Source organism: Entelurus aequoreus, linkage group LG13, assembly GCF_033978785.1.
Source record: "Entelurus aequoreus isolate RoL-2023_Sb linkage group LG13, RoL_Eaeq_v1.1, whole genome shotgun sequence".
NCBI classification, from domain to species: Eukaryota; Metazoa; Chordata; class Actinopteri; order Syngnathiformes; family Syngnathidae; genus Entelurus; species Entelurus aequoreus.
Window position 1 is genome coordinate 58455410 of NC_084743.1, and position 19912 is coordinate 58475321.

The following is a 19912-nucleotide window of genomic DNA, read 5'->3' on the forward strand; positions in this document are numbered from 1 at the left end:
AAGTTGATCTAGGGATTTAAATGTTGAAATTAAAAATAATATACTGTATATTGGTGTATTATCTTTTTTCTTTAAAGAGTTGGGTTTTTTTCCGTTTGAATGTGAGATCAACTCGAGTAGCAGATATAAATGTATTGGTGTGGGCTGATCTCCTGAAATGTCAGTAAAACTTGATAATATTCCTATTCTGTCTTGATGGTCCTTCTTACTCAGCATATATGTCATCGAAAGAATTTGGGATTGACCAGTAATTTAGATTCCCTGGGAGGAAGAGCTGGTCGACGCAACATATTCCACTTCAAAAGTTGGTCTCCTCAGTTCCCAAACGTTTACTGAGTGTTGTTAAAAGGAAAGGCCATGTAAAAAAGTGGTAAAAATGCCCCTGTGCCAACTTTTTTGCAATGTGTTGCTGCCAATAAATTCTAAGTTAGTTTTTAACGTTGTGTGTTTTGTGGCGAATCATGGGTGCAATGTTTGGCGCCATGCTCCGCCCACATCTTATGACGTAGGCAAAAATTGTTCGCAATTTATCATCACCTCCATGTGGAGTACCTGTAATATTAACCACAACTCGTTTAACCAAAGTCCCTAGGAGGATTTCGTTAAAGTACATCCCCTCTTTTTCGCCAAAAAATGGCCAAAAACCATCGGCGCAAAGTTTGGCGCCATGCTCCACCCACATCTTATGGCGTAGGGAAAATCTGTTCGCAATTTATCATCACCTCCATGTGGAGTACCTGTAATATTAACCACGACTCGTTTAACCAAAGTCCCTAGGAGGATTTCGTTAAAGTACATCCCCTCTTTTTCGCCAAAAAATGGCCAAAAACCATCGGAGCAAAGTTTGGGGCCATACCCCGCCCACATCTTATGGCGTAGGGAAAATCCGTTCGCATTTTATCGTCACCTCCATGTGGAGTACCTGTAACTTTAACCGCGACTTATTTGATCAAAGTCCCTAGAAGGAGTTCGTTAAAGTACATCCCCTTTTTTTCAGTGAAAAATGGCCAAAAACCATCGGAGCAAAGTTTGGCGCCATATCCCGCCCACATCTTATGGCGTAGGGAAAATCTGTTCGCAATGTATCATCACCTCCAAGGGGAGTATCTGTAACTTTAACCGCGACTTATTTGATCAAAGTCCCTAGAAGCAGTTTGTTAAAGTACGACCCCTTTTTTTCAACGAAAAATGGCCAAAAACCATCGGAGCAAAGTTTGGCGCCATATCCCGCCCACATCTTATGGCGTAGGGACAATCTGTTCGCAATTTATCATCACCTCCATGTGGAGTATATGTAACTTTAACCGCGACTTATTTGATCAAAGTCCCTAGAAGGAGTTCGTTAAAGTACGACCCCTTTTTTTCAGCGAAAAATGGCCAAAAACCATCGGAGCAAAGTTTGGGGCCATACCCTGCCCACATCTTATGGCGTAGGGAAAATCTGTTCACATTTTATCGTCACCTCTATGTGGAGTACCTGTAACTTTAACCGCGACTTATTTGATCAAAGTCCCTAGAAAGAGTTCGTTAAAGTACGACCCCTTTTTTTCAACGAAAAATGGCCAAAAACCATTGGAGCAAAGTTTGGCGCCATATCCCGCCCACATCTTATGGCGTAGGGAAAATCTGTTCGCAATTTATCATCACCTCCATGTGGAGTATATGTAACTTTAACCGCGACTTATTTGATCAAAGTCCCTAGAAGGAGTTAGTTAAAGTACGACCCCTTTTTTTCAGCGAAAAATGGGCAAAAACCATCGGAGCAAAGTTTAACGCCATACCCCGCCCACATATTATGGAGTAGGGAAAATCTGTTCACATTTTATCGTCACCTCCATGTGGAGTACCTGTAACTTTAACCACAACTTATTTGATCAAAGTCCCTAGAAGGAGTTAGTTAAAGTACGACCCCTTTTTTTCAGCGAAAAATGGCCAAAAACCATCGGAGCAAAGTTTGGCGCCATACCCCGCCCACATCTTATGGCGTAGGGAAAATCTGTTCGCATTTTATCGTCACCTCCATGTGGAGTACCTGTAACTTTAACCGCGACTTATTTGATCAAAGTCCCTAGAAGGAGTTAGTTAAAGTACGACCCCTTTTTTTCAGCGAAAAATGGGCAAAAACCATCGGAGCAAAGTTTAACGCCATACCCCGCCAACATCTTATGGCGTAGGGAAAATCTGTTCACATTTTATCGTCACCTCCATGTGGAGTACCTGTAACTTTAACCGTGACTTATTTGATCAAAGTCCCTAGAAGGAGTTCGTTAAAGTACAACCCCTTTTTTTCAGCGAAAAATGGCCAAAAACCATCGGAACAAAGTTTGGCGCCATATCCCGCCCACATCTTATGGCGTAGGGAAAATCTGTTCGCATTTTATCGTCACCTCCATGTGGAGTACCTGTAATATTAACCACGACTCGTTTAACCAAAGTCCCTAGGAGGATTTCGTTAAAGTACATCCCCTCTTTTTCGCCAAAAAATGGCCAAAAACCTTCGGAACAAAGTTTGGCGCCATACCCCGCCCACATCTTATGGCGTAGGGAAAATCTGTTGGCATTTTATCGTCACCTCCATGTGGAGTACCTGTAACTTTAACCGCGACTTATTTGATCAAAGTCCCTAGAAGTAGCTCGTTAAAGTACATCCCCTTTTTTCAGCGAAAAATGGCCAAAAACCATCGGAGCAAAGTTTAACGCCATGCCCCGCCCACATCTTATGGCGTAGGGAAAATATGTTCACATTTTATCGTCACCTCCATGTGGAGTACCTGTAACTTTAACCGCGACTTATTTGATCAAAGTCCCTAGAAGTAGCTCGTTAAAGTACATCCCCTTCTTTCAGCGAAAAATGGCCAAAAACCATCGGAGCAAAGTTTAACGCCATGCCCCGCCCACATCTTATGGTGTAGGGAAAAACTTCACTGGTTTTGTTTTTTGTACATGAATCGTTACCCGGCGGTACTGAAAGAACTCTGTCGGTACCTATAAAAGTACTAAATTCAGTAACAATCCATATTTACATGCCAAATCCTTTCCCAGGGGAAATAACTCAATTTCTTCAAAACACACCTGAGTTCTACGTTTTACTGCCTTAATGTTTCCACTTTTTCCTCCTCCATGTAAACAAGTCATCTACACAAATTCCCATATTAATTATCCCACCCACTTCTGCATTTTTTATTTTGTGATGAAAGTCTCTCTGTGGCCGTTCCTCCCCGTAAACCTATTTCCCCATCTTAATGTAAATAGTTTCACCAAACTCAGGGAGAACTTCCTTTTCCAGAACTTGGACAATTACGGACAGGCTCCTGGAGACAAACACAATGATAGTTTATTGGGGGCGATGCTCGGGGGAAATCAGTCAGGGACTTGTGTCGGTGCAGCCTATAAAGCGCGAGTGAGCTTCCGATCTAATCCCTGCAGTTCAACACTGAACCCAAGCAAAGTCGCGCATTTTGAAAGCTGGAAAAAACTCTTTACTTGTCAAGAATTTGTCGTGCAAGTGCGAGCCAATTTGTCCAGTTGAGGTGCAGGACCACAGGGAGGGATCACAGGAAGGAAATATTAGGGATGTGCGTAATTTTCCTGAAAAAGTATGATTGCCATATTAATGCCGATCTCCATTGGCTGACACTTTATTTACTTTCAGTCCCCCGGCTGAGAAGTGGCTAGCAGCCAATTAAGTCTGCCGCTCCCCTGAGTTAAAAGTTAGTTCAAGTTCAAGTACCAATGATTGTCACACACACACACACACACTAGCTGTCAGAATAATTGTATCGAAGTCACCACAAAACGTTGTGTTACATTGAGTTCAGCATGCCCTGAGAGAGGACAAAAGCTGTCTTTGTAAAACTCCACTGGGTAGGATGGGAAGCGACATGAAGGCGTCAGTTTCTTTGATGTATTGTAATCCACAGGGAGATTTTGTCTTGACCCGAGATCTACAAAGCGGAGAGAAAGCAGGACGCTGCCCAAGCTCCAGGCACCTCTTCGTTGAACTGTTTTACGACCTTTTCTTTGAACTGTTTTGTAACCAAAGGCGATGGTTGTTTACGACCCCCCATCCCTTAGAAACAGCTGTTGCCATGTAATCAGGGAAAGTCCAAATAAAAGAGGAGGCGTACAATCTTTCGTCGGAGCGTCGGACGACACTTTACAAGGGTACAGTGTCTACGCGTTTCTCCTCAATTGAGCTGAATTGAATTCTGTCTCTGTTTAATTCCTTGCTTCTTGTCTTGTTTAACAGATGCCATCAGTGTTTGAACCTGACAAATACCTTTAAAATTCTTCAGAGCAACCGGAAATCATCAGCCCGGAGGTTGGGTCTTGGGCAAGGTTGGGTGTTCCAACAGGACAATGACCTCAAACACAGGTCAAAATCAGGCTAGAATGAAAGTTTTAGATTGCTCCCCTGAGTTAAAAGTTAGTTCAAGTTCAAGTACCAATGATTGTCACACACACACACTAGCTGTCAGAATAATTGTATCGAAGTCACCACAAAACGTTGTGTTACATTGAGTTCAGCATGCCCTGCGAGAGGACAAAAGCTGTCTTTGTAAAACTCCACTGGGTAGGATGGGAAGCGACATGAAGGCGTCAGTTTCTTTGATGTATTGTAATCCACAGGGAGATTTTGTCTTGACCCGAGATCTACAAAGCGGAGAGAAAGCAGGACCCTGCCCAAGCTCCAGGCACCTCTTCGTTGAACTGTTTTACGGCATTTTCTTTGAACTGTTTTGCAACCAAAGGCGATGGTTGTTTACGACCCCCCATCCCTTAGAAACAGCTGTTGCCATGTAATCAGGGAAAGTCCAAATAAAAGAGGAGGCGTACAATCTTTCGTCAGAGCGTGGGACGACACTTTCCAAGGGTACAGTGTCTACGCGTTTCTCCTCAATTGAGCTGAATTGAATTTTGTCTCTGTTTAATTCCTTGCTTTTTGTCTTGTTTAACAGATGCCATCAGTGTTTGAACCTGACAAATACCTCAAAATTCTTCAGAGCAACCGGAAATCATCAGCCCGGAGGTTGGGTCTTGGGCAAGGTTGGGTGTTCCAACAGGACAATGACCTCAAACACAGGTCAAAAGTGGTAAAGGAATGGCTAAATCAGGCTAGAATGAAAGTTTTAGAATGGCCTTCCCATTCTAGAGAGAAAGCCGGACCCTGCCCAAGCTCCAGGCACCTCTTCGTTGAACTGTTTTACGACCTTTTCTTTGAACTGTTTTGTAACAAAGGCGATGGCTGTTTATGACCCCCCTCCCTTTGAAACAGCTGTTGCCATGTAATCAGGGAAAATCTCGTCAGAGCGTGGTGAGACACTGTTCAAGGGTACAGGTGTACGTGCTCTCCTCATTGAGCCAAATTTAATTCTGTCTCTGTTTGATTCCTTGCTTCTTGTCTTGTTTAATAGATGTCATCAGTGTCTGAACCTGTCACTAGGTGTGGTGAAATTTGTCCTCTGCATTTGACCCATCACCCTTTTTCCCATACGACAAATTACCAGCGTTTGTTAGTATCTTAAGTATCATTGACAAGTATCATTATCACCGGTGGACGAGGCTAAACATGTTACACAGCAAGAGCAAGCGTGCTAATAGCTAAGCTAACCGCTAAAGTAGCTTTCAACAACGCGAATAAATACAGTAGCGTATTTTTCCAAACTGTGGAGCCACTAAATTGTAGAAGAAAAAATGTGTTTCCATATATTAGCCACACCGGACTATAAGCAGCATTGTGAAATGAGTTATTTACACAGAATATTCTGTAAATGTTTATCTACATACCTTAATTGTTTCCAAACACTGTCTGTAACACGGCAGTAAAACGGCTGATCAAACAAAACAAAAGTCCCCGTCATGGACCCACTAGCTGCGGAAGCTAGCTCGCTAAACAGCTAAACAGACTCAATAACTCCACGGTGCCATTCAGTTAATTGTATTTAGTAAGTAAGAATAGTTTTAGTTATATTGTAAAACTTACAAACGTCGCTTGGAGTGATGCATGAAGAATCCGTACGAGCAGAAACCCTATGGACGATTTAAAAGGTGTAACGGCGATCATGCTTCAGGGACAACGCTTTCAACATAAGAGCAGTACCTGCACTTAGCAAATTCCTCCAAGAGATGGCGCCACAGCACAATCAGTAATACACCTTTTTAGCGTATTTGTTTGTAATTTCTTAAAAACTATTTGCGTTAAGGCCGTCAGCAAAGAAAAATCCATAAACTAGCCGCACCGTTTTATGAGCCGCAGGGGGAAAAAAATAGCATCATTTTTTTGGTAAACGGTTAGTGAACTTGAACAATAGTAAGGCGCAAACTCTTTTGTTGTTGTTTTTGTTGATGTCAATGAACTCCTGTACAAAGGAGGACTTTAGAACAAAAAACTAAGGATTTAAATGGGAAGAATTAACTACTTAAAGGCCTACTGAAATGACATTTTTTTTATTTAAACTGGGATAGCAGATCCATTCTATGTGTCATACTTGATCATTTTGCGATATTGCCATATTTTTGCTGAAAGGATTTAGTATAGAACAACGACGATAAAGTTTGCAACTTTTGGTCTCTGATAAAAAAAAGCCTTGCCCCTACCGGAAGTAGCGTGACGTAGTCAGTTGATCACCTCCTCATATTTTCCTATTGTTTTCAACGCAGCTAGAGCGATTCTGACCGAGAAAGCGACGATTACCCCATTAATTTGAGCGAGGATGAAAGATTTGTGGATGAGGAACGTTACAGTGACGGACTAGAATGCAGTGAAAGACATATCTTTATTCGCTCCGACCGTATCTCAGGTACAAGCTGGCTCATTGGATTCCACACTCTCTCCTTTTTCTATTGTGGATCACGGATTTGTATTTTAAACCACCAAGCGGATACTATATCCTCTTGAAAATGAGAGTCGAGAACGCGAAATGGACATTCAGAGTGACTTTTAGCTCCACGACAATACATCGGCCAAGCTCTTTAGCTACTGAGCTAACGTGATAGCATCGGGCTCAAATGCAGATAGAAACTAAATAAATAAATCCCTGACTGGAAGGATAGACAGAAGATCAACAATACTATTAAACCATGGACATGTAACTACACGGTTAATAATTCTCAGCCTGGCAAAGCTTAACAATTCTGTTGCTAACAACGCTGAAGCTAACTTAGCAACTTAGCAACCGAACCTCACAGAGCTATGATAAAAACATTAGCGCTCCACCTACGCCAGCCAGCCCTCATCTGCTCATCAACACCCGTGCTCACCTGTGTTCCAGCGATCGACGGCGCGACGAAGGACTTCACCAGATCACAGATGCAGTTGGCGGCTAGCATCGGCTAGCGCGTCTGCTATCCAAGTAAGTCCTCTTGTTGTGTTGCTACAGCCAGCCGCTAATACACCGATCCCACCTACAACTTTCTTCTTTGCAGTCTTCATTGTTCATTAAACAAATTGCAAAAGATTCACCAACACAGATGTCCAGAATACTGTGGAATTATGAAATGAAAACAGAGCTTTTCGTATTGGCCTCAATGGGGGAGCCATACCTCTGTTCTACTGGCTACGTCACGCGCATACGTCATATCCAAAGGAGTTTTCAACCGGAAGTTTCGCTGGAAATTTAAAATGTCACTTTATAAGTTAACCCGGCCGTATTGGCATGTGTTGCAATGTTAAGATTTCATCATTGATATATAAACTATCAGACTGCGTGGTCGGTAGTAGTGGCTTTCAGTAGGCCTTTAAAAATGGCGTTTAAAGTATAATACTTGGAAAGCGCTTTTCTACCTTCAAGGTACTTCAAGGTACCGAATCCGGTACCCAAGCAGCCAGTCCTTTTAACGATTCTTTGAAAAGATCCGGCTCCCTTTAAAACAAGTTGAAAAACGTATTCGGGTGTTTCCATTTAGTGGTCGATTGTACGGAATATGTACTGTACTGTGTAATCTACTAATAAAAGTTTAAATCAATCAAAAAAAAACCTTCAAAAAGCCATAAATCCCATCTCTAAATTACAGACGCGAAAACAGCAATCACAAACAGAGCTCACAATGTGATTTATCAAGACTGAAACAGTGATTATACTTGCATCTCTTTACTCCCGGTCCTCTGTGTGATTGGGCATGACTCCATTAGCACGGGCGCATATAACGCCTTTGTAATATTAACTACTAGGCATGCAATTAGAGTGTCAGCACTTAATAGGCCCAACATGTAATGGTACCACATTAGGAACCGTGGACAATGATATTCAGTCATGGTGTTTGCGAGGACTCGGACTGCCGGAACGTAGAAATACCAGACTGAGTCCATTTTGACACTGCATGCAGACTGGATGCTTATTCAGTTAAAGGCCTACTGAAATTAAATGTTTTTATTTAAACAGGGATAGCAGATCCATTCTATGTGTCATACTTGATCATTTCGCGATATTGCCATATTTTTGCTAAAAGGATTTAGTAGAGAACAACGACGATAAAGGTCGCAACTTTTGGTCGCTGATAAAAAAAAAGCCTTGCCTGTACCGGAAGTAGCATGACGTCACCGGAGGAAGGACTCCTCACATTTTCCCATTTTTTACAATGCAGCGAGAGATTCGGACCGAGAAAGCGACTATTACCCCATTAATTTGAGCCAGGATGAAAGATTCGTGGATGAGGAAAGTGAGAGTGACGGACTACAGTGCAGTGCAGGACTTATCTTTTTTCGCTCTGACCGTAACTTAGGTACAAGGGTTCATTAGAGTCCACACGTTCTCCTTTTTCTATTGTGGATCACGGATTTGTATTTTAAACCACCTCGGATACTATATCCTCTTGAAAATGAGAGTCGAGAACGCGAAATGGACATTCACAGTGACTTTTATCTCCACGACAATACATCGGCGAAGCACTTTAGCTACTAAGCTAACGTGATAGCATCGGGCTTAACTGCAGATAGAAACAAAATTAATAAATCCCTGACTGGAAGGATTGACAGAAAATCAACAATACTTTTAAACCATGTACATGTAACTACACGGTTAATAATTCCCAGCTTGGCGAAGCTTAACAATGCTGTTGCTAACGACGCCATTGAAGCTAACTTAGCAACGGGACCTCACAGAGCTATGACAAAAACATTAGCGCTCCACCTCCGCCAGCCAGCCCTCATCTGCTCATCAACACCCGTGCTCACCTGCGTTCCAGCGATCGACGGAGCGACAAAGGACTTCACCCGATCATCCGTGCGGTCGGCAGCTAGCGTCGGCTAGCGCCTCTGCTATCCAAGTCAAAGTCCTCCTGGTTGTGTTGCTGCAGCCAGCCGCTAATACACCGATCCCACCTACAGCTTTCTTCTTTGAAGTCTTCATTGTTCATTAAACAAATTGCAAAAGATTCACCAACACAGATGTCCAGAATACTGTGGAATTATGAGATGAAAACAGAGCTTTTTTGTATTGGATACAATGGTGTCCGAATACTTCCGTTTCAACGATTGACGTCACGCGCATACGTCATCATACATAGACGTTTTCAACCGGAAGTTTAGCGGGAATATTAAACTTGCACTTTATAAGTTAACCTGGCCATATTGGCATGTGTTGCAATGTTAAGATTTCATCATTGATATATAAACTATCAGACTGCGTGGTCGGTAGTAGTGGCTTTCAGTAGGCCTTTAATGACTTCATTTTTGAGACACACACACACACACACACTGGTTATCATTTGGAATGGGGACCAAGTTTTTGATCATCACTTGTGGAGACCACCCTTTCTACAGGTTGTGGAGGCATTAAAAAAATGTGGTTAGATGGCCACTGCCCACACTGCAAAAAGGCTGTGTTCAAAGACATGGAAAAAAAAATACAAAAATGAGGGGTATTTTATTTGAACTAAGCAAAATTATCTGCCAATAGAACGAGAGAATTTGGCTTTTCAAGACTTTCCAAAACACGAAAAATTAGCTAACCTCAATGAACCCCAAAATATCTTAAAATAAATATATTCTAGCTAATAACAAGTGCACTTTTCTTGATAGAAAATAAAGAGACTTTTTTGCTCAACATGTTGAAAAATATTCTTAAATGAAGTAAATGCTGGTGCCATTATCTTGACATAATGATATGCGCTCGGCATTACATTTCTTGAAACCAGCAAACTTATACTAAAAGCTAATTTATTGTTCTTAATGGAAAGGAAACAAGGCAAGCGCTTGTTACTCTCGGGGTCTCCTAGCCGCTCAGGCAAATCATATTGTCTAAAAATGCATTTTTCCATGGATAACATGACATCATCGCGCCAAGTGCGTGCTCTTTTAGTCAATTAGTGCGCATATATACAGCCCGGCCCCCGGCCAAATTTTTTTTTATTGTAAATTTGAAGCATTTATCTGAATGCGCATGAACTATTTCTGTTCAAAATTGATAGAAATGTCACATGTTTAAATATTAACTGTCAGTTTACTGTACTGTGCCAACTGTACTACTATATGAGTACGTGTTTTCTATTGTTTCATTGGAAATAAAACAGCAAAGTCCATTTGGCTGTCATCTGTTTTAATTATGAGACACAATTGTGTCAAAGTCAGGATTTTTTATATAAATAATTTTGCATAATTCACACAAATTTGTACGTGACTACAGAGGACCATTTAAAAAAAAAAAAAGTTCAAATGAAATATGACATGATCCTCAGAATACAGCACTACAGCTGTCCTCTTGTAGGAAGTTTCACCACTTAAATGTTAAAGAAAATCCTGCATCTTCTGTGACATTACTGAAAACTGAAAAGCTTAAAAATCACTTAGGCATCTTCAGAATGGATCTGAATATCATTTAAAAAGGTTTCCCTTTAGGGGGCCTGTTTTTTTGTCCCCATACCGTACAAGGTCCCCTCGGACTGGCAAAAATTGCGATTTAATCAAAAAACCAAACCCCAAAACTCCAAATTGCGCTCTAGCGCCCCCTAGGAAGAAAACACAGACACAACTGCCTGTAACTTCCAGTAGGAATGTCGTAGAGACATGAAACAAAAACTTCTATGTATGTCTCACTTAGACCTAGATTGCATACACTGACATCCTTCAGCAAAAATCAACAGGAAGTTTGCAATTCCACCTTCAAAACAAAAGTTTTGTAAAAACATTCACCTTTGCCTCTTTGAGCTGTAATTTGACCCCCTTAACATGCTTCAAAACTCACCAAACTGGACAAACACATCAGGACTGGCGAAAATTGCGATCTAATCCAAAAACCAAACCCCAAAACTCAAAATTGCGCTCTAGCGCCCCCTAGGAATAAAACACAGACAAAACTGCTCCTAGGAAGAAAACACAGACAAAACTGCCTGTAACTTCCAGGACGAATGTCGTAGAGACATGAAACAACCTTTATGAAGGTCTCACTTAGACCTACATTTCATATATTGACAACCCCCAGCAAAAATCAACAGGAAGTTTGAAATTCCCCCTTCAAAACAAAAGTTTTGTAAAAAAACATTCACCTTTGCCTCTTTGAGCTGTAATTTGACCCCCTTAACATGCTTCAAAACTCACCAAATTGGACACACACATCAGAACTGGAGAAAATTGCGATCTAATCAAAAAACCAAACCCCAAAACTCCAAATTGCGCTCTAGCGCCCCCTAGGAAGAAAACACAGACAAAACTGCCTGTAACTTCCAGTAGGAATGTCATAGAGACATGAAACAAAAACTTCTATGTATGTCTCACTTAGACCTAGATTTCATACACTGACATCCTTCAGCAGAAATCAACAGGAAGTTTGAAATTCCCCCTTCAAAACAAAAGTTTTATAAAAACATTCACCTTTGCCTCTTTGAGCTGTAATTTGACCCCCTTAACATGCTTCAAAACTCACCAAACTGGACACACACATCAGGACTGGCAAAAATTGGGATCTAATCAAAAAAACCAAACCCCAAAACTCAAAATTGCGCTCTAGCGCCCCCTAGGAAGAAAACACAGACACAACTGCCTGTAACTTACAGTAGGAATGTCGTAGAGACATGAAACAAAAACTTCTATGTATGTCTCACTTAGACATAGATTTCATACACTGACATCCTTCAGCAGAAATCAACAGGAAGTTTGCAATTCCCCCTTCAAAACAAAAGGTTTGTAAAAACATTCACCTTTGCCTCTTTGAGCTGTAATTTGACCCCCTTAACATGCTTCAAAACTCACCAAACTGGACACACACATCAGGACTGGCGAAAATTGTGATCTAATCAAAAAAACCAAACCCCAAAACTCAAAATTGCGCTCTAGCGCCCCCTAGGAATAAAACACAGACAAAACTGCTCCTAGGAAGAAAACACAGACAAAATTGCCTGTAAGTTCCAGGACGAATGTCGTAGAGACATGAAACAACCTTTATGAAGGTCTCACTAAGACCTACATTTCATATATTGACAACCCCCAGCAAAAATCAACAGGAGGTTTGAAATTCCTCCTTCAAAACAAACGTTTTGTAAAAAAACATTTACCTTTGCCTCTTTGAGCTGTAATTTGACCCCCTTAACATGCTTCAAAACTCACCAAATTGGACACACACATCAGAACTGGCGAAAATTGCGATATAATCAAAAAACCAAACCCCAAAACTCCAAATTGCGCTCTAGCGCCCCCTAGGAAGAAAACACAGACAAAACTGCCTGTAACTTCCAGTAGGAATGTCGTATAGACATGAAACAAAAACTTCTATGTATGTCTCACTTAGACCTAGATTTCATACACTGACATCCTTCAGCAGAAATCAACAGGAAGTTTGCAATTCCCCCTTCAAAACAAAAGTTTTATAAAAACATTCACCTTTGCCTCTTTGAGCTGTAATTTGACCCCCTTAACATGCTTCAAAACTCACCAAACTGGACACACACATCAGGACTGGCGAAAATTGCGATCTAATCAAAAAAACCAAACCCCAAAACTCAAAATTGCGCTCTAGCGCCCCCTAGGAATAAAACACAGACAAAACTGCTCCTAGGAAGAAAACACAGACACAACTGCCTGTAACTTCCAGGAGGAATGTCGTAGAGACATGAAACAACCTCTATGTAGATCTCACTTAGACCTACATTTCATATATTGACAACCCCCAGCAAAAATCAACAGGGAGTATGCAATTCCCCCTTCAAAACAAAAAGTTTAGTAAAAACAGTCACCTTTTTTCAAACATTATCTCCTCTGAGCGCGTTTGTCGTGTCGGCTTCAATCTAGCACAGGAGAGAGATTGAACCCTTCTGATTAAAAGTTGACGGAAGAGTTTTAATTACTGCTCCGGTTTGGATTTGATGTGCCGTCAAAGTCGGTCCCGTCCATCGCTGCTTGCAGCTTTAATTAAACTAGTTATTCACTTGTTTTATTACATACAGTTGTTTGATTTCAACAAAGTCAATAATAAAAGTCGATACTATGACAGTCCATATGGTTATTTTCATCTCTGGTCCACAGATTCCAAAAAAACAATTTGAAATGTGGACTCGTCAGACCACAGAACACTTTTCCACTTTGCATCAGTCCATCTTAGATGAGCTTTGGCCCTGGGTGTTGTTGATAAACGGCTTTGGCCTTTGCATAGTAGAGTTTTAACTTGCACTTACAGATGTAGCGACCACCTGTAGTTACCGACAGTGGTTTTCTGAAGCGTTCCAGAGCCCATGTTGTGATATCCTTTACACGCCGATGTCGCTTTTTGATGCGGTACCGCCTGAGGGATCGAAGGTCACGGGCATTCAATGTTGGTTTTTCACCGATTGCAATTTCACCGTTGTGGTCATGTAACCCTTTCGGCGCCGTTCAATTGTAGTAAGACCACGTGTTTATTTATTTACGCGCTTAAGTTTGCGAAAACAAATGCCATTGTCACGGTTGTGTACAACACATGTGTTCAAGCTAGGTTTTGTATTGTTTTTCATGTTTGAAATATCGAGTGATATCGGCGTATTATTTTTGAATCACCCTGTTTATTATGATACCTGTTATAGTTCCTGTCATGTCCGGTCTGTTATAGTCCTATTTTTAAGGTCTGTTTCTGTTTCAGCGCTCCTTTCCCTCTGTTTACCTCCCCAGTCGCGCTGATTAATCTCGCCCGCCTCTGATTAGTGATCAGGAGGCTTTACCTGCTTCTGATCACTAATCAGAGAGCGGGTTCATTTTTGCGACCCAAGGCTTCTTAACGGTAGCTCGCGCCAAGTTTGCCTCAAGCTTCGTGTCTGGAGCTTATTCAATATGCATCGTCCTCGGTACATGCGGCCTCATAAAAAAAAAAGTCCAGCGTTCTCGTCGCGGCCCGCTTTAAAAATGCAGCAGCGCGTGTCCAACGTACATTAGCTGCAACACGGCACGCTCACACTGTACGTTATAGTTTGAATGCATGTTGCGTTTCGTGCAACATAGGTGAAGCGAAGTGAATTATATTCATGTAGCGCTTTTCTCTAGTGACTCAAAGCGCTTGACATAGTGAAACCGGAGGGAAATAGGTTGAAACTACGTTGTTGTTCCTGCGTGTACAAGACAAAGATCCCCCGTGTGAGAATGTTAACAATAGTACTACAACAAATGCTTACATTGGAATTCATCCACATGGAAAGAAAACAGCCCAGTTGGGGATGATTGACGACTGGCAAGCAGCAGCTTTAAATTTGTATTTGTTTAATTTTTATTATTAGACTTTACGCATGGGTTTTTAATATGAGTATACTTATATATATATATATATATATATATATATATATATATATATATATATATATATATATATATATATATATATATATATATATATATATATATATACATACATATATATATATATATATATACTTATATTTAGTTATATATATAAATGCATATGTTCCTTTTTCACTGTACTTGAATGTATTATAGACTATATTTATGTTTTTCACATGTGAATAATGATGTATAATAGACTGTATTTATGTTATTTACATGTGATTAATGCTGTATAATAGACTGTATTTATATTATTCACATGTGAATAATTCTGTATAATAGACGGTATTTATGTTATTCACATGTGAATAATGCTGTATAATAGACTGTATTTATATTATTAACATGTGAATAATGCTGTATAATAGACTGTATTGATGTTATTCACATGTGAATAATTCTGTATAATAGACTGTATTTATGTTATTCACATGTGAATAATGCTGTATAATAAACTGTATTTATGTTATTCACATGTGAATAATGCTGTATAATAGACTGTATTGATATTATTCACATGTGAATAATGTTGTATAATAGACTGTATTGATATTATTCACATGTGAATAATGCTGTATAATAGACTGTATTTATAGTATTCACATGTGAATAATTCTGTATAATAGACTGTATTTATGTTATTCACATGTAAATAACACTGTATAATAGACTGTATTTATATTATTCACATGTGAATAATGCTGTATAATAGACTGTATTAATATTATTCACATGTGAATAATGCTGTATAATAGACTATTTATATTATTTGCATGTGAATAATGCTGTATAATAGACTGTATTTATATCATCCACATGTGAATAATGCTGTATAGTAGACTGTATTTATATTATTCACATGTGAATAATGCTGTTTAATGGACTGTATTTATATTATTCAAATGTAATTAAAAAAAAGTGTTTATTGTTTATTGTGAGCGAACTGTGGTGCTGAATTTCCCCCAGGGATCAATAAAGTAATTTCCTATTCTATTCTATACTTTGCACACATGAACAATCAGGAGCTTGTTTAAATGATCTGAAGAGGCAAAGTTAACCTGTGAACAAATGCGTGAGCAAAGGTTTTGGAGCAACATATGTTGCCATCCAAGCAACAATACCATGGACGCCCCTGCTTATTTCAAAAAGACAATGCCAAGCCAAGTGTTACATCAACGTGGCTTCATAGTAAAAGAGTGCGCGTACTAGACTGGCCTGCCTGTAGTCCAGACCTGTCTCCCATTGAAAATGTGTGAAGCCTAAAATAGCACAAGGGAGACCCCCGGACTGTTGAACAACTTAAGCTGTACATCAAGCAAGAATGGGAAAGAATTCCACCTGAGAAGCTTCAAAAATGTGTCTCCTCAGTTCCCAAACGTTTACTGAGTGTTGTTAAAAGGAAAGGCCATGTAACACAGTGGTAAAAATGCCCCTGTGACAACTTTTTTGCAATGTGTTGTTGCCATTAAATTCTAAGTAATGATTATTTGCAAAAAAAAATTAAGTTTCTCAGTGTGAACATTAAAAATCTTGTCTTTGCAGTCTATTCAATTGAATATAAGTTGAAAAGGATTTGCAAATTGTTGTATTCTGTTTTTATTTACCATTTACACAACGTGCCAACTTCACTGATTTTTTTTAATTTTTTATAGATGCCCATATTTTACCGTACATATTTACTTTAGAAAAGAGAACTGACACTTTCAAACGACACGGCAATGGACTTCATTAAATGGAATGTCTCATTTACACATTCAAATACATTTCCATCACTTCTCCTATCAATTCCTGAGAATTTGCACCGCTTCCATTTGTCTCAATTACCAGCACCCTCCAGGCCATTTTCCTGAAAGACAATTTGCGTGTGGCAAATGAGGAATATCAAACGAGGGAAATGGCAAAAAATGTCCTCTCCCTCCTATTATCTCCAAAACCGTTTTACCTAACAAGCGTTAAATTATTAAATCAACGTTTCGCTAATATTTGGCTAAGGCCTGAAAGAAGAAGCGCTCTCATAAAGACGGCGGCCCACTGAGGCAGGGAAGGAATAAAAGAACAACCTCTGTTGGCTTTTAAATACACTTCTTTCTTTCTTTTTAGAACCTTGCTTTTAATGACTTTCCTGCCATAAAAGCATTTGTTCAATAAAAGATGTTCAGTTGCTGGTCAATTTAACATTTTCATCATCTGGATCAATTCAAAATAATAATAATCTCTCCTGTCCAGCCACTCAGACAAATCATATTGTTGATGAAGACGATTGCCTTATTTATATTTGACTTTATTACATGTTTGGAAGCATTTTATAAAAAATAAAATAAAATAAAAAATAAAATATTTTAAGTAATATAGAAATGTATTAGTGCTGTTTATCTATTTTAAAGGGAAAAGTAGTTAATCATAGAACTGACATTCATCCATCCATCCATTTTCTACCGCTTGTCCCTTTTGGGGTCGCGGGGGGTGCTGGAGCCTATCTCAGCTGCATTCGGGCGGAAGGCGGGGTGCTCCCTGGACAAGTCGCCACATCATCGCAGGGCTTAGTGTATACACCAAACCAAAAAAGCAGTAATTTAGTACATACAACAAACCAAAAAAGCAATAATTTAGTATATACAACAAACCAAAAAAGTAGTAACTTAGTATATCCAACAAACCAAAAAAGTAGTAATTTAGTATGTACACAACAAAGCAAAAAAGTAGTAACTTAGTATATACAACAAACCAAAAAAGTAGTAATTTAGTATATACAACAAACCAAAAAAGGAGTAACTTAGTATATACACCAAACCAAAAAAGCAGTAATTTAGTATATACAACAAACCAAAAAAGGAGTAATTTAGTATATACAACAAACCAAAAAAGTAGTAACTTAGTATATCCAACAAACCAAAAAAGTAGTAATTTAGTATGTACACAACAAACCAAAAAAGTAGTAACTTAGTATATACAACAAACCAAAAAAGTAGTAATTTAGTATATACACAACAAACCAAAAAAGTAGTAACTTAGTATATACAACAAACCAAAAAAGTTGTAACTTAGTATAAACAAAAAAACAAAAAAATGGTAACTTAGTATATCCAACAAACCGAAAAAGTAGTAATTTAGTATATACAACAAACCAAAAAAGTTGTAACTTAGTAAAAACAAAAAAACAAAAAAATGGTAACTTAGTATATCCAACAAACCGAAAAAGTAGTAATTTAGTATATACAACAAACCAAAAAAGTAGTAACTTAGTATATACAACAAACCAAAAAAGGAGTAACTTAGTATATACACCAAACCAAAAAAGCAGTAATTTAGTATATACAACAAACCAAAAAAGGAGTAATTTAGTATATACAACAAACCAAAAAAGTAGTAACTTAGTATATCCAACAAACCAAAAAAGTAGTAATTTAGTATGTACACAACAAACCAAAAAAGTAGTAACTTAGTATATACAACAAACCAAAAAAGTAGTAATTTAGTATATACAACAAACCAAAAAAGGAGTAACTTAGTAAATACAACAAACCAAAAAAGCAGTAATTTAGTATATACAACAAACCAAAAAAGGAGTAATTTAGTATATACAACAAACCAAAAAAGTAGTAACTTAGTATATCCAACAAACCAAAAAAGTTGTAACTTAGTATAAACAAAAAAACAAAAAAATGGTAACTTAGTATATCCAACAAACCAAAAAAGTAGTAACTTAGTACATCCAACAAACCAAAAAAGTAGTAATTTAGTATATACAACAAACCAAAAAAGTAGTAACTTAGTATAAACAAAAAAACAAAAAAATGGTAACTTAGTATATACAACAAACCAAAAAAGTAGTAACTTAGTATATACAACAAACCAAAAAAGCAGTAATTCAGTATATACAACAAACCAAAAAAGTATTAACTTAGTATATCCAACAAACCAAAAAAGTAGTAATTTAGTATATACAACAAACCAAAAAAGTAGAAACTTAGTATATATAACAAACCAAAAAAGTAGTAATTTAGTATATACAACAAACCAAAAAAGTAGTAACTTAGTATATACAACAAACCAAAAAAGTTGTAACTTAGTATGAACAAAAAACAAAAAAATGTTAACTTAGTATATCCAACAAACCAAAAAAGTAGTAACTTAGTATATCCAACAAAACAAAAAAGTAGTAATTTAGTATATACAACAAACCAAAAAAGTAGTAACTTAGTATATACAACAAACCAAAAAAGTAGTAATTTAGTATATACAACAAACCAAAAAAGTTGTAACTTAGTATAAACAAAAAAACAAAAAAATGGTAACTTAGTATATCCAACAAATCGAAAAAGTAGTAATTTAGTATATACAACAAACCAAAAAAGTAGTAACTTAGTATATACAACAAACCAAAAAAGGAGTAACTTAGTATATACACCAAACCAAAAAAGCAGTAATTTAGTATATACAACAAACCAAAAAAGGAGTAATTTAGTATATACAACAAACCAAAAAAGTAGTAACTTAGTATATCCAACAAACCAAAAAAGTAGTAATTTAGTATGTACACAACAAAGCAAAAAAGTAGTAACTTAGTATATACAACAAACCAAAAAAGTAGTAATTTAGTATATACAACAAACCAAAAAAGGAGTAACTTAGTATATACACCAAACCAAAAAAGCAGTAATTTAGTATATACAACAAACCAAAAAAGGAGTAATTTAGTATATACAACAAACCAAAAAAGTAGTAACTTAGTATATCCAACAAACCAAAAAAGTAGTAATTTAGTATGTACACAACAAACCAAAAAAGTAGTAACTTAGTATATACAACAAACCAAAAAAGTAGTAATTTAGTATATACACAACAAACCAAAAAAGTAGTAACTTAGTATATACAACAAACCAAAAAAGTTGTAACTTAGTATAAACAAAAAAACAAAAAAATGGTAACTTAGTATATCCAACAAACCGAAAAAGTAGTAATTTAGTATATACAACAAACCAAAAAAGTTGTAACTTAGTAAAAACAAAAAAACAAAAAAATGGTAACTTAGTATATCCAACAAACCGAAAAAGTAGTAATTTAGTATTTACAACAAACCAAAAAAGTAGTAACTTAGTATATACAACAAACCAAAAAAGGAGTAACTTAGTATATACACCAAACCAAAAAAGCAGTAATTTAGTATATACAACAAAC

At 37.9% G+C, this 19912-nt stretch overlaps 1 long non-coding RNA gene across 1 annotated transcript; it reads left to right on the forward strand.

Annotated features, from left to right (window-relative positions):
- The first annotated feature begins 3629 nt into the window (after positions 1–3629).
- On the forward strand, positions 3630–5094 carry LOC133663926 (uncharacterized). The gene is made up of 3 exons (XR_009828433.1): positions 3630–4164; positions 4250–4873; positions 4959–5094. It is a non-coding gene; the product is annotated as an uncharacterized LOC133663926 (long non-coding RNA).
- The last annotated feature ends 14818 nt before the right edge of the window (positions 5095–19912 follow it).